The sequence below is a fragment of the Mirounga angustirostris genome, unplaced genomic scaffold, assembly GCF_029215605.1.
Source record: "Mirounga angustirostris isolate CCGP_5_RB_7025 unplaced genomic scaffold, mMirAng1.0.hap1 SCAF_11, whole genome shotgun sequence".
In the NCBI taxonomy this organism is placed as follows: Eukaryota; Metazoa; Chordata; class Mammalia; order Carnivora; family Phocidae; genus Mirounga; species Mirounga angustirostris.
Window position 1 is genome coordinate 106,343,163 of NW_026991719.1, and position 16,232 is coordinate 106,359,394.

The 16,232-nt window shown below is 46.2% G+C and overlaps 1 long non-coding RNA gene across 2 annotated transcripts; it reads right to left on the bottom strand.

The window, feature by feature from the left end:
* Positions 1–895: 895 nt before the first annotated feature.
* LOC123838497 (uncharacterized) lies at positions 896–16,133 on the bottom strand. 2 transcript variants are annotated; one of them, XR_006789476.1, is made up of 3 exons: positions 15,972–16,133; positions 5,728–5,835; positions 896–1,374 (listed from the first exon to the last, which is right to left on the bottom strand). It is a non-coding gene; the product is annotated as an uncharacterized LOC123838497 (long non-coding RNA). The 2 variants fall into 2 exon arrangements; XR_006789472.1 differs by lacking the exon at positions 15,972–16,133 and adding an exon at positions 10,940–11,022.
* Positions 16,134–16,232: the final 99 nt, after the last annotated feature.

Here is a 16,232-nt window from a genome sequence, read left to right on the forward strand (position 1 = left end):
ATTTCTAACAAGTTCCCAGGTGAAGTTGATGTCACTTGTCCAGAGACCACACTGTGAGGACCACTGGGCCATATTACAGCTACAGGCCTTTCTATGATTCATGCCAAATCACTCAATATGTACGTTAATCTACCTCAGACATATTTTCTATGATATTCAAGCGTGGGAGAGCACGTGGCATTGTGCCTGGCACAGAGTTCTCAGTCAGAGCTGGTGGGATCTAATTCTAAATGCCCTGCCTAGAAGTCTCTTTAAGTGTAAAGCCAGCTAGTGACTGGTCAAGGGATAGACAGAGGCAGAAACCTTTCCTTTAATGAATTTACAGTCTGTCAGGTCCCTCTACCCACCAGGAAATAACACCTCCGCACTAATTCCACCAACAGAGGTTATTTCATGTTAAGCATTATCCTTTCCAGACGTTCTCTTTTTTCCATGTAAACTCCTTAGCAAAGGGGTAACAGTTTGGTCCCTGACCCCTCCGTGTTTCTTTCTTTCTTTTTTTTTTTTTTAATTTATTTATTTGACAGAGAAAGAGACAGTGAGAGAGGGAACACAAGCGGGGGGGGGGGTGGGAGAGGGAGAAGCAGGCTTCCTGTGGAGCAGGGAGCCCGACGCGGGGCTCGATCCCAGGACCCTGGGATCATGACCTGAGCCGAAGGCAGACGCTTAACGACTGAGCCACCCAGGCGCCGCCCCCTCCGTGTTTCTATCCTCTCTGAGTTCTTCCAGGCCAAAGACCTTATCTGTACCACTCTTCCCAGCATCCCCCATGGCTCCTAGCCCACTACCGGGCAGAGAAGGCGCTTGCTACAAGTTTGCCAAATCGAATCAAGGAAGCACGGGGGCCCCAACTGGACTCCCCCCCACACACCCATGCAGACCACCAATCCTCTGATCGTGCCTGGCTCAAAGTCCCCAGTCCCAGCCTCTGGTCAAGGCTGCTCGCTCGGGGACGTTGGAAAGGATGAAATGGGGCGGGGGGATGCTTCTCCAGCCACATTCACCTGGCACTGCCACCCCGGGGGGGTTTGTGAACGAGCTCCAGGAATGTATGGGGCCTCCCATTCCCCACATCCTCCTCTTCAGCCTTGCCACTTTCTTAAATAAATTGGCACTGACCCTGATGACAGACTTGATCATTTCCTTTTGCTTCGTGATTGTGTTAAGTGACTGCCAAAGGCCTGTTCCTGAACAGTCAGCACATTCCTCGGGACAGCGAGTGGGAGCCCATCTGCTTCCTTTCCTTTATTGTGCTATTTTAGCTTCAATTTCCCATTTGGACAGGAGCGTCTTCCAGCCGGGGGTGGGGAAGGGGAGAGGGTGGGGAGGAGTGCCACAGCTTTCCTTCATTTTTTCATTCATCTTCCGGTTTCTCTGGAAATAAATCAACAATAATCATCCTACGTGCCAGGCACTACTCTAAGCTCTCTACACGTGTTCACACGCTTAATCCTGATAACACCACGGTGAAGAAGGTACGACTATGATCTCCATTTCTCATGTGGGGAAACTGAGGCACGGAGAGACAAAATGCCCTGCCCAAGGTCGCACAATATGTGCTAGAGCTGGGATTGAGCCCAGGTAGGTCTGGCTCTGGAGGCTAGGCTCTTCCCCATCGGCTCTACCACCTTGCAGGGCTTGGATTCTTGAGGCTCTCGACCTGGGCCCAGGGATATCTGAGGCCATGGCCTCTTGCCCTCTTCACTGTCAGCAGGACCTAAGGTCACGTGCATTAAAAATGGAATTCCTTGCATAGCACAAGGTGTACCCCACCCCTTGCCAATGACCCACTCATCTAGTATCTAAACTCCCAGATCCTAGGCCAACAGGAGAATGTGGACTCTACCCTAGGGTTAGTTGCACGGGGCTGATGTAATAGTGCAAAATGGCGCTGGGAATCTAGTACTCACTGTGTGCTCTTCTCTTCAGACATCACCTCAACGTCCCACAGGAACCCTCAAGCAGGTTTCAGGGAGGAACTGAGGCTCACAGAGCTCCCAGGCAACCACAGACCTACCACTTGCGCACTTCATCGCTACGTTAGATATTAAATAAGTAAGTCGCATTCACTGAGTGTCGGGTGGTACCTAAACATCCTCTTGCATTGATTCATTCAATCTTCACAAGAACCCTATGAAGTGGGTACAATGATTACCCCTATTTCCCTATTTCACAGATGAGGAAGCTGAGGCATGGAGAGGTCAAATAACTGACCCAAGGTCACACAGTCAGGAAGTGGTAGATCTGGGATTTGAACCCAGACTGTTAACTTACACTGTTGGACCCCTGATGTATGGTCTTAACCACTACACTAAGCTACCTCCTGGCACTGAGGCCACCTCAGGGCCCTTGAGGGGTCGTGTTACCATAACCCCCTCCACCTCTTCTTCTCCATCTCTCCCTGTTATCCCAGGTATATTTCCAAATAACCATAACTGGAGGCTCTGGAGTCAGACAATCTGGGGTTCAAATTGCAGCTCTGCAATTCACTAGCCCTGTGACCTCTCTTTTTTTCTGTGCCTCAGTTTCCTGACCTGTAACACAGGGATAATAATGGTAATGACCTCCTAGGGTGGTTGCAAGCCTTTAGGTCAAATAGGGTAGATTCTCCCAGCCCCACCACCACCTCCTCTTCTCTAGGCCAGCTTCAGTGTCCTGCGGAGGGAAGTGGTGCTTCACGCCCTTGCACTTATCAGTCTCACCCTCCGTGTCGTCTCTTCCTGTCCCAAATGAAAGACAGCCTTCAGTTACAGATTCCCTAGGCTTTTCAAAACTTGTGATTACAATTCCTCCCAGGAGATCAGAGAAACCCATTTCCCTAGCAGTCTAAGCAGGAATTCTATTGTCGTTTGGTAACTCAAACATGGCCAAGGTGGCCCAGCCCATCTCCTTTCCTCCCTGCCCTTAGTATAAGGAAAGAAGAGACACTTCACTGAAACATACTCACCCGCATGTCATGGCCAGAGTCTCCCAGAGAGAAATTCACAGCAAAGAAAGACATCCCTTTCAGCTATCTATTCGGAATCTGAGAATGCCTTGCTACACCAGTGGCTCTGGAAGCGAGCTTCTCCTTCTTGCCTTCTTTACAGAAAGTGTAGAAGTACTGGGTGGGGAATATGAATGACCCAGTATCTTTCCCCACCTTCCTCAATGTCTTTGTCCTATAATTCTAGTCTTCTCTAGTTGTCTAGTGTCTCGTGTCTTTAGGTCAGTGGGTAGAGCACAGGGCTACCTATAAGCAGTCAAGACAGTCAGGATTAGAAACGGAAAGCCCCTTCACTTAGTTCTTCATTCCCAGTCGGAGCCCTGACCCTGGTCTCTGACTGTCCTTAATCTTTTTCACAGGCTGAGTATACGATTGCAGGATGAGGCAACTCAAACTTAGAGAGATAAAGCAACTTGGGCTGCATCACACAGAAGCAGTCCTCCAGTCCAGCCATATCCCGACCATGAACCTTCAGCCCATGTTTTTTAGCCACAGAGGACAGACTGCAAGCACGTGGATGTAAAGTGCAAAGGGATCCCTAAGTCTAAGGTTCCAACTCAAGGACAGGTGAGTGGACAGCACATTTTTATCTCCGAGGGAGAGTCCACTGCTCCAGTCTTCCTAGAGTGCTGGGGATGTTAAAAAGAATTCTTGCCTAGGGAGAATGATTTGAATGATGAAAGAAATCAATAAATTGTTATTGAATGTAGTCCAATCTCACTTACTCAAACTAATGGAGGTAATCCTTCAAATTAGTGAGCCATTTGTATTGTAGGTTACTTGTAAAGAAATGAAGTTTTATTGCTTTGAATAATTCACAGTTACTCCAAGTAGGCTAACAAATTGTAGCCTAATCAAGACTTGCCTTAATGAAAGAAAAAAAAAAAAAGAATCCCCAGCATCAATCAGTTGTATGCAAATGGTGCTTCCAAAGGAGTGATAAGATTTGTTGCCTAGAGTATGGAAATACAGTGCATGGAGTCCATTTATTCAGATGGCTCTTTCTGCCAAGAGTGGGCAAAGTAGGGCCGGGTAGGGCCCAAGACTACTCATGGTACTCACGGAGTGTCTTCTAAATGAGGTTTTACTGAAAAAGGAAATGATCGGAGAGTGACCTTAGATGCAGCAGGTGCAATCTGTCTACTGATGGAATAAAAGATGGTTTTGGAATACTGTCACTTCCTTTCATTTTTTTTTCCCTAAGAAGACATTAGACCAAAGAAAAGAAAAGTTACCAAGGCAAGTCTAGTACCTCAGTGTTTTGTTAAAACCCGGAACAAACATTAAGGGGGAAAAAATCTGAAGGTCGCAGAAGGGAAATAAACAAGAAGAGTAAGTAAAGCATGAATCATCCGTTACCACCTGATGGCTCCTTAAAAATAAAAATACAGCCTTGGAAGGAAATAAAGCCCATGCCACAGTTTGGCATTTTGCTAGAGGACCTGGCACAGACTGTGTGCTCTTTTATTGCACAGAAGGAAGTGGCCTTTGGCTTCTGACTTGGATTTTGCCTTTTTCCTCAAGGCCTCACAGAGCTCACTTCTCTCTTGGACGCTCGGACGGAAGATAGAAGAAGGGCATTTTATGTGCATGTGTTTAATTACTTTCGCCTCGTTTCCCAAAGGCTTGGAAGTGGCTTACAACAATAAAAAATGATAAAATAGAAACAGAGAGTCATGACCAGGAGAAATATCAATAGAACCTTTAAAAATCAAGTGTGAAAAAACCTCAAAGGCCATATAGAGGTGAACTACGGGGATCTAAACAAAGCAAAGCAAAACAACCCAAAAAACAAAAGCAGAACTGAGATTCAACCTAGCTCAGTCCAATGGACCATCTCCTGAAAGAACACAGGCTCCCCAGATGGACCTATTTATAAGTGTGATCTTGGGCCAGATAGCTAACTTCTCTGAGCCGCAGTTCCTCATCTGAATGATGGACCGAATAATAGATATTATCTATTCCGGAGAGTGTTATGAGGATTCCATGTCTGTAAACCATTGATCCCCACTATCTGGCAGAGATAGTAATGGTAGTAAAAGGTAGATATGAGAATCGAGATGAAGACAACTTCATTATGTGATACAAAGCATTTGCCCATGATGGTATCTTGTTTGACCCTCACACCAGCCAGGATTTGGGCCCACGGTTATAGGGAAGGAAGAGTGGAGGAAGGGGGCAGTCTTTACTGGAAATCTTCCAGCAGGAGGTGGTATTCTAGTTGGATCTTCTGAAGGACAGGTAGGACTTGAGGAGATGGAACTGAAGTACAGATTAAGAATGAGACGGCAGTGTATAGGAAGAGTAGGAAGACCCTCCCTACTAGAGCAGAGGGACAGGTAGGAAATAAGGGTAGGGAGGGGAAGATAGGGCAGGATGGGCTCATGGAATTGCTTGGCTCTAGCCAGATGGTGAAGGAATTTGGGGCGCATTTGACAGGAAATGGAGAGTCATTGCAGGATTCTGAGCAGGTTGAGCAGGGGAAGGATGTGACATGTTGAAAGGGATGTTTTCAAAGGTGGAGTCAGTGCGCTGCTGTCTGCTATGTGCAGGCTGGGGTGGGGGGTTGGGAGGAGGCAGAGACTGGCAGACCAGCTGCAGTGACCCAAGGAAGGGACAGATGGTGAGAGCGCGAGCTAAAGCAACAGGAATGGAGAAGACAAGAGATTGCATGAAGCAACACCGGAGAGGCAATGATTTGCAATTGATGCACTTTCCTTCTAGACTCAAACTGTGCATACCTTGTTCATCCTTGCATCCACCAGGATTTAGCATAGTGTTTGACACATAGTAGGTGCTCAGGGAGTGCTGAATGAATGTATTCACACATGCCTCCATGCAGACAAACACTGCATAAGAATAAGAATGGTTGCTCGGTCAACAATAAGCAATAGTACAAGAAAAACAAAATAGAGGACTGCCCCTGAAATCTCATTGCCTTAACCTTCTTTCACTGTCCCTGGACCTACACTGACAGTCTGGGGTAGGAAGGCAGCCCAGAAAAGAGCCAGAGCAGGCTGGGAAAGATGACCACTAAAGCAGAACACAGATAGGCATGAATGCTCTGTAGGAAGCTCATCCCCCGGATAGTTCACACAATACAGGAACACCCCAAAGCGGGTAAATTATGGATGAGAGGAGGTTTTTTTCAAATGGGGATATTTACCTTACAAGAGAATTAACTGAGAATCCATTTGAAGTAGCAAACTGCCTTGCTTTTATATATAATTTGGGACCAGGATTTGACCTACTGAAACTGTGTTTCCATCCAACATAAAGTACAGTAGTGATTTTAAAAAAACAAAAACAACCTGATTTGGGAGTCCAGAGACCTAATCTTGGGTCTAGGCTAGTAGCAGAGGGTACGGCTGGGTTTACATCCTCATGCACCTTGGACAAGTGGCTTAGCCTTTCTGAGCTGCCGTTTCCTCATTTGTAAAATGTGTTGATACAACATCCGATTCTGCCCCATAAGGTTATTGTGAGGACTAAGTGGGGGTAATATATGTAATGTGTTCAGCAGTACCCATAAGGTTTCGGTAAGTGCTAACTTTTACTTTGAATCCTAACTATATGCCTTAGGCAAGTCATTTCTCCTCCCCTGGGCCTTGGATTCCTCCTGAGCCTGAGGCTTTTTTCATTCGGACCTTAGGGACTCATTCCTTACCTGTATCACAAATTCATCATCTAACACACATAAGGGTACCCACCCTCTAGGGTCCCCAGTTGATAACTCTGCCCTTAGAAGGACCATTGGGACTCCAAGAAAAGTGAGAAGGCCCAAACACATACAAGACTAGGATAGATGTATTTTCTTTAATATACTTTGTAAATATCGCAACTCAGTCAGCTATCACCCCTAAATTCTAGCCCCTTCTGCCCCTCCCAAGCCGCCCTACTTCCTTAATCATCTTCATCCCAGACCCCAAGGGAGAGGAAGCCAAAGAGTACTCCTCTGCTCTGGACAGCTTCCCTAGCCCACCCTGCATTTGGAATTAGGACCACAAGTTCTTCCTTTAGGTTTCTCTTCCCCACCCCCACCCCCACGCCAACCCAGGGAACTGCAATCACATCAACCTCTGCTGCCCTCTGCTGTCTGGATCCAGATGTGCTGGCTCCAGTTAGGTTAAGTCGGCATCCATGCACCTACCCGTTTCTCCAGCCCCTATCTGCCTCCCTGACCTTAGGGATAAAAGGCGGTGTCTTCTGCACCACCCACACTCTGCCCTAATCAACACAAACACACACACAGTCGTCCCTATTCAGACCCAACATATAAAAGCCACAGCTGGTGTGGTCTGTGAGTGTGGAGCTGTCGTCTTCAGCAAAGAAGGTGAGCTGCTAGAGCCAGCCAGATTCTAAGTCTCCTTAAACATTCCCCAACCATTTATTGAGCGTTTGCTGTGTGCAGGGCGCTATGCTAAGTGTTGCACGTGCATTATCTTACTGAATCCTGGCAACGGCCTTGCAAGTAGGGAAAATTATTATTATCCCCATCTTACAGATGAACTGAGACTCAGAGAAGTGAATGTCTTGCTTAAGGTCACAAAGCTAGTGAGTGGCGGAGATGTGGCAGTTGTCACAGACGCTGGTTGGTTTGTCTGCCTCCGTTCTCCTGTTACAAAACTAGCCCCCGCACCATGGCCAGTGGTGAAGACGTAGACTCTGGAGCTAGAGGGATCTGGCTGGCTCGAGCAGCTCACCTTCTTCAGCGAAGCCGACAGCTCCACACTCATGGACCACACCAGCTGTGCTTCGGTATGGTGAGTCTGAATGGGAAAGACTGCGTGTGCACTTGTGTTGATTAGGGGGAGCATGCAGGTGTGGAAGACACCCACAATGACCTTTAGATGTACTTACGAGGTGGATATGACAAAATATATCGATCAATTGCAAGTGAAGACAGGAGAGAGGGAAGGGTCTGAAATAACTCTCAGGATTCTGGCTCAGACAACTGGGTGGATAGGGACGCCCATCATTGAGATAGGAACAGTGGAGATGATTGGATGAGGAATGTGATAGGCTGCGGGAGAAATGAAGAGATCCGTTTTGGCCATGGTGAGTGTGAGATATCCAGGTGGAGGTGGTCAGTGGGCGTTTGGTTTTACAAGTCGAGAGCTCAGGAAAGAGGTCCGGGTTGGCATCACCTTGTAGATGGGAGCTTTTCCAGGGAGAGTGAGATGCAACAGGAAAAAAAGAGGGCCGAGGTAAAAGCATCCACATCTGAGGGGAAGGTAGAATAAAAGGAGTGTAGGTAGGGGACTAAGAAGCAGCGCCATGGATAGAGGAAGAAAACCAGGAAAAACTGTGAAGGAAGTCAGTGAAAGAGAAAGTTTCAAGGAGGGAACAGTCCTACCAGATCATCTACCACAGAGAGGTCAGTGTACTCAAAATGGTCCTTTAGATTTTGTCATTAGAAGACGGTTCTGTTTGGGCGCCTGGGTGGCTCAGTTGGTTAAGCGACTGCCTTTGGCTCAGGTCATGATCCTGGAGTACCGGGATCGAGTCCCGCATCGGGCTCCCCGCTCAGTGGGGAGTCTGCTTCTCCCTCTGACCCTCTCCCCTCCCATGCTCTCTCTCATTCTCTCTCTCTCAGATAAATAAATAAAATCTTAAAAAAAAAAAAAGAAGACGGTTCTGTTTATCTATTGCTATATATAAAAAAAAAAAGTCACCTTAAAACCTAGTGGCCTCAAACAACAAAAATCTGTGTATTATTCTATTATCTCTCATGGTTTTTATGGGTTAGGAATTTGGGGGACTAGACAGTCTGGCTCAGGGTCTCTCACACAGTTGTGAGAGTGGCCCGAGCTGGAACACTATGGGGAGGGAGGTGGCTGGAGCAGCTGGAAGCTGCCTGAGCATCAATCTCTCTCTCGCTCTCTCCAGATGGTCTCAGGGCCTCTCCAAAATGCCTCCAGAATGGGCTACTTTGAGCTTCCTCATAGCCTAGAGGTCTCAGGGTAGGTTTCCATACACCAACAACAAACAAGCCACAAAGAACTTACGAAAACAATTTCATTTATAATAGCATGAGAAGAAGATCTCTATCAATAAATATATAAACAAGGAAGTGAAATTCTTATATACTGAAAAGTACAAAACATCGCTTACCAAAACAAATGAAAGAAGGCCTTGGAAAGACATCCTTTGCTCATGGACTGGAAGACTTAATATTGTGAAGATGGTAGTATTGCCCAAAGTGAGCTAAAAATTCAATGCAATCCCTATTAAAATTCCAATGGCCTTTTTGTGCAGAAAAGGAAGCTGAGCATCTAATTCATGTGAAATTACAAGGGGGTTTGATGGCCCAAACAATCTTGAAAAAGAATAATGCTGTAGGACTCACACTTTCTGGTTTCAAAGCTTACCACAAAGCTACAGTAACCAAAACAGTGTGGTACTGGAATAAAGACAGACAGAAAAGCCAATGGAATAGAACAGAGTCCAGAAATAAACACTAACACTTATGGCCAATTGATTTCTGACAAGGGTGCTCAGGTCATTATACAAAAATTAACTCAAAATGAGCCAATGACCTAAATATAAGAGAAAAAAATTATAAAACCCTTAGAAGAAAGCATGGAGGTAAATCTTTATGACCTTGGATTTGGCAAAGGGTTCTTGGATATGACACCAAAAGCCAAGCAACAAAAGAACAAAAAATAGATAAACTGGATTTCATCAAAATGATAAACTTTTGTTCACCAAAGGGCATTATCAAGAAAGTGAAAAGATAACCTACAGAATGGGAAAAGATATTTGAAAACCATGTCTCCAATAAGGGCCTAGTGTCCAGGACATATAAATAACTCTCACAAATCAAACCAATTTTAAAACGGGCAAGGGACTTGAATAAACATTTCTCCAAAGAAGATATCCAAATGGCCAAAAAGGGCATGAAAAGATGCTCAGCATTATTAATCCCTAGGAAAACTCAAATCATAACCACGAGATACCACTTCATACCTATTAGTATGGCTATCGTTTAAAAAAAAAAAAAGGAAAAGAACAAGCATTAGCAAGGTCATGGAGAAATTGAAGCCCTTGTACATTGCTGGGAGGAATTTAAAATGGTGTGGAAAATAGTTCAGTGATTCTTCAAAAAGTTAAACATAGAATTACCCTATGACCCAGCAATTCCACGTCTAGGTATATACTCCAAAGAATTGAAAACAGATGTTAAAACAAAAACTCATACATGAATGTTCATAGCAGCACTCTTCACAATGGCCAAAAGGTGGAAACAGCCCAAATTTCCATCAGTGGATGAATGGGTGAACAAATTGTGATATACCCATACAACGGCATATGATTTCAGCCATAAAAAGAATGAAGTACTGAAACATGGGTGAACCTTGAAGACATTATGCCAAGTGAAAGAAGCCAGAAAGGAAAGGTCACATAGTGAATGATTCCACGTATTCGGAAATGTCCAGAATAGGTAATTCTACAGAGACAGAAGGTAGATTAGTTGCTGCCAGGGGCAGGGAGAAGGGGGAGGAAATGAGTACGGGGTTTCATTGTGGAGTGATGGAAATGTTTTGGAACTACACAGGGGTGGTGATTGCACAACACTGTGAATATATTAAATGTCACTGAATTGTTCACTTTAAAATGGCTGATTTTATGTTATGTAAATTTCACCTCTTTTTTTTTTTTTTAAGAAAAAGGAGTATTTTGGCAAGCAAGGCAGGAGCCGTACCGACTTTTCTGATCTAGCCTCAGAAGCCACATGGTGTCACTTTCACAATACATTATTGGTCAAAACAGTCACAAAAATCCACCCAGCTTCAAAGGGAGAAGACATAGTCCCCCACTCCCAAGGGGAGAACACCTCAAAGGTCATTGCTGACTCTAACAAGAGCACCTGTGGTGGAGTCATAGGGGCTGAAATCAGGCCACGGTGGGTGAGGGTGAGGGTGGAAAACTTGACAGAAAGGCATAAAATACCTGAATCAATGAAGAGACATGGTATGTTCCAGAATAAGAAGGCCCAGTCTTAGAAAGATAGACATTCTCTCCAGATTAATTCATACATTTAATACAATCTCAACTTGAATCAATAATAGAATTTTGTTGGGCTTGAGGAGCTGATCTTGAGATCACCTAAAGAAAAAACTGCAATTATGACAAAATAATATTTGGGTTTTTGTTTGTTTTGGGTTTAGGGTTTTTTTTGACCATTTGTTTATTTCTAAAACGTGACTAGAGGACTTTTTTTTCTTTTTTAAAGAGAGAGAGCGGGGAGGGGCAGAGGGAGAGGGAGAGAGAGAGAATCTTTAAGCAGGCTCCATGGAGCCCAAGGTGGGGCTCGATCTCAAAACCAAGAGTTTGATGCTCACCCCCGGCTGAGCCACCCAGGCGCCCTGACAAAGAAGTACTTCTAAAGGGGGAGGAAGGCTTGTACTAGCAGCTCTCAAAACAAAACATAGACTGTATTAATTAAAACAGTGGGATGTTGGCACAAATCAATCCATTGGACAAAATAGAGTCTAGTACAGCCCGGTGAAGGCATATTGTAAATCGGTGAGAAAGCTGTACTAGTCAATAAGTGATTTTGGGATGATCAATTGTCCAAATTAGAAAAAGAAACCCCAAATCACGTTGGACCTGTACCTCTTACCACATCCAAATATGAATTCTAGATGAAATAATGAGCTAAATACACATGCACTCTCTCTCTTTCTCTCTCTCTCTCTCTCTCACACACACACACACATGCACACAAATAAAAAACTCTATAAGAAAATGTGGGATAATATTTCCTTTTCAAGTAGATCACAAATCCTAGAAATCATAAAATAATACCTTGATAGATTTTTTTTTTTACTACATAAAAAACTATGTCTTTAAAAAACAAAGCTAAAAGGGAGAAAATATTTGTGGCATATGAATATTTGTAATATGTCAAACGTATAATGGAGAAATATGTAAAATATATGAAGATCTTTTTAAACCAATAAGAAAGACAAACAACCCAACAAGAAAATGGGCTAAGGAAAGGAACAGGTATTCAGAGATGTAAAAATAAAAGACAAATAAAACATACAGCAACGTAGTCAACCTTTAGTAGCAATAGGGTAAATACAAATAAAACAACAAGAAACCAATTTTCACCCATCAAGTTGAAAAAAATCTTTTAAAATTGATGACATCCATGTTGATTAGGTTGTGGAAACAGTTATTTTCATACCCTGTTGGTATGAATGTGACCTGGCATAGCTTTTCTTGGATGGCAGTTTGATAGAATCTACTGACATGAGAAATGCATACTTTCTACTTCTAGATGTGGCTCCCAGAGAAATCTTTCTACGTGTGCAAAGATTTTCAGTGCACTTGTTTGAAATAATGCAAAGGCAGAAACAACTAGAAGATCCATCGGTCATGGAATGCAGGCAGGTTAGGGGTCTGAGGACCAGGGTAAAAGTCGGGAATTGCCTACGAGGGCAGCAGGAAAGGGAGCTGACCCAGGACAAGTGAAAGGATTGCCGCCGCGTAGCATCAAGAGGCCTGCTGACATGGGGCACCATGAATCTGGAGTGACTCCAACCCACAGAGGTGTGATATTTTCTCCTATGAAGAAGACAAATAGTTCAAATGCCCTGGGGTTTATTCATTCATTCAACAAATATTTACAAGTGCCTACTAAGTGCCAGGCAGTGTTTCTAGGCTCTGGGATACAGCAGTGAACAAAATAAACAGTCCCTACTTTCATGGAGCTTGCATACTAGTGAGAGAGAAATAGGCAAACAGATAATAATATATTGTCAGGTAAATGCTCTGAAGGTAAATAAAGCAGAATAAGAAGATAAAGAATGACAGAGGCACTGTTCAAATAAGATCAGGGAAGGTCTTTCCGTAGAGGTAACATTTGAATAGAGGTCTGAAGGAAGTAAAGTGAGCCACGTTGATATCTGGAAAAAGAGCATTCCTATTAGTGGGAACAGTGTGTGCAAAGGCCTTGGGGTAGGAGTGTGGTTTACTTGAAGATGGAGATTGGCAGGATGGATGTAGTGGAAGGACAGAGGTACAGAAAAGTTAAATGTGCTAATTAAAGGGAAGTTGGAGTGATGGATTATGTTACCTGGACCAAAGAGGGAGGGAAGTGAGACTGGGGATGCTGATAAATGGATAGGAAGAGCGTAAGGTAAGTGACAGGAAATTTTGGTGAGGTAAAAAAAGCAGGTCTGATAGGAGTAAGGAAGAGAGGACTATTGACAGAAGGATAAGAGGATGTGGCCAGAGAATGGGAAGCTGGAGTTCACTGTATCAGAGAATGGCAATCCCAAGCAATGACAAGGCTCAAGATGCTGCTTTTGGTGTGGGAGGTTGAGGAGAAGTGGAGGAGAAAGGCTTTGAATTGAGGGGCTTGAACTTGAAGAACCAGGACATCAGGTAGATTGTTGAAAGGAAACTTGATGTCACGCAGGGTAACAGCAGACGTGAGGGGAAGAGGCAGCCATGAGCCACGATCCTCTCCACAACTGAGGAAGTGTTGGGAAGCAGATGGTGGGATCTGTGACAAAGGCAGTAAGAGGACTGATAGGGAAATTCAACCTAGCAAGGGGGTCAGGGCAAGCTTCCCAGATGAAGTGACACTTGAGGTGAGACTTGAAGGAGAAGGAGTTCACGGGGCAAGAGAGGAAGGAAGGGAATTCCAGGTGGAGAAAAAAGAACAAGCAAAGGCCCTGTGGCTAGATGGGGCATGATGAATATTCGAGACTGACGGAAGGGCAGTGTGGTTGACATGGGCCCAGTGAGGAGAGAGGCATAAGCTGACAGAGAAGTAAAAAGGGATCAGGCTACCAAAGACAGATGGTTGGGAGAATGCCCAAGGACCACCAAATAGAGGCTTACGTGGAATTGACTGGAACCTTGGTGAGCCACGGTGGTACTCTAACCACACGTAGTGCAAGGCCTCTGAGGAGGCAGCATAGGTTTGCACCATGACTAACTGAGCTTAGCGCTCAGCCAGGACTCAGGATCTGACCCACTCTGTGCCCACAGAACCAAACCAAACTAACTGGCTCACAAGGGGCTCCAGCCAGGCGCACTGTGCCTCGCTAACAAAGTTCCTGGACCATAACCACTACCTTATTCCATGAGGAGAAGGAGCCTCCTGCTGGAAGGGAGCTGCCCACTGCATCCTCTAATCACAGCAAAGGGAAGCCCAACCCTCGTTCTGAGGGGATAAACCTCCTTCCTGCTGCCTGGCCGGCTAGGGGGTGAGGTTCTGGGTCTCATCACCGCAAAGACCAGCTTCTCTGAAACTGACTCATGCCTCCACCCCCTGTGACCGCCCCTATATTTATACACATGCGCCCGCACACACCCTCCCGGGGGCAGAGTCCAGAAGATGGGGGAGGGGTGCCTGCTTGGTTTATTTGCTTCCAGGGTTGACACTTCAACCCAGCTGATCTTTGCTATATTAACTGCCATTTCAGCAGTGCTGGATGCCAGGGGCAGAGAGGTCAAGGTACAGACGACACCCGTTTTCGCTGTAGTTACCTATTTGACTTCACCCACCCTCATACCGCATTGACTCTTTATGGCAAGCATGTTCTGAGATCTTCACAAACATGAACTCATTTAGTCCTCATCATCTTGCTAAGAAATTAGTCCTAGGGACGCCTGGGTGGCTCAGTTGGTTAAGCGACTGCCTTCGTCTCAGGTCATGATCCCGGGGTCCTGGGATCGAGCCCCGCATCGGGCTCCCCCTGCCCTGCAGGGAGCCTGCTTCTCCTTCTCCCTCTGCCTGCCACTCCCCTGGCTTGTGCTCTCTCTCTCTGTCAAATAAATAAATAAAGTCTTAAAAAAAAAAAAGAACTTAGTCCTAGTATTACCGCATTTCACAGGTGAGGAAACTGTGGGCTCAAAGAAGCGAAGTCACTTGCCTGAGACCACGAAGCCAGTGGGTGACAGAGCTGGGACTGAAACCCCGGCAGTCTGGCTCCACTGGGGAAGGCAGGGCTGTCTGACCTAAAAGGCTGTCTTCGGGGTCCCTCCTTGGCATGGCCCCATCAAGTCCACCTGCTCGACCTTCAGGATGGCTAACACAGTGCACAAGGGGCTATAGGACGTCTGGGGGGACATTTCCCCCGTCCTCTGGTCTCTGGGAATCATGTCGTTCCCAGTCCTGGAACGGGGCTGAGGGGGAGAGAGAAAAGACAGCGGGAGGGTCAGTGGTCCCAGAGCCACACAGGGTTCTCACAGTCCTCGTCCCTGGCCTATCCTCTAAGGCTGTGCCCTCTGCCTTTACTCCTGGAGGTGGAGTTCACTGAAGCTCCTCACTCATTTCAATTCCCCTCCTTCAGGGAGTCCCATGAAGACCCCCTTCCCCTCTTCCAAATGGATCTATTTTATTGTATTTGGATGGATTACTTGGAAGCCACCTTAAACTTGTGGATGGGAGCAGAGTGTAAATACATTAAAAATAAAATCAAAAGTTTGCCTCTGGGGCCCCTCACTGGGACCTTACCAATGGCTAGGTAAGTACCTGTCCATTGGGTCTGTTTGGCTCTCAGAAGTATTGCTTTCTGGCCGAGTGTTCTAGAGGGCATGTACTGGGAGCTGCCTATAGGCGCTGGTGCAGCGAGCTGCCCGCTCGTGCCCTGGGTGTGGAGACAAAGCTGGCCCCGTATTCCCCACTTCCCCTGTAGGGACTCATGCTGGTTAGGAGTGATCCATACTTCAGGGGAACCAAAGCCTTGTTCTAGAAGCTGTGGCAGAAAGGACATGTCCAGTTCACCAAATGCATCTTCTGGGAGCCCCCAAACTCCCCTTTTTGAGTCTTTTTCCCTCGTCAGTGGCATGCCCTGATCCCTCCAAATGGGGCCTTCATTCCCTCCCACGTAGGAATGGCTCCGAGGGCTGAGTGGTGAGTGGGCGCCCCCCCAGCCCAGCCATCCCGGGAGAAGGGCGGGCTTCCTTGGCCAGTGGCTGGAGGCTCTTTTACAGAGTGGGCTCTCCTGAGGGGACTCACCCCAGCTGAAGAAAGTAGCTCCCCAGCTGTAACCAGCTTCCCCGAGGCATGCACTGGGGCTTCCCAAACACTAGGGAGAGAGGACACTGGCTTTTTCTGAGACAGGCCAGCTCAGGGGAGGAGGAAGGATAAACATTCCTCTCGGAGCCAGAGCCTGGGGTGGGGGAGCTAATGGGAAACAGCTTGCTGGAAGGAGGGGGACAGAATTCGGGAATGACGGGGGCGGGCTGCTGAAGAGGGGGCAGGGGGGAGGAGCAGGCT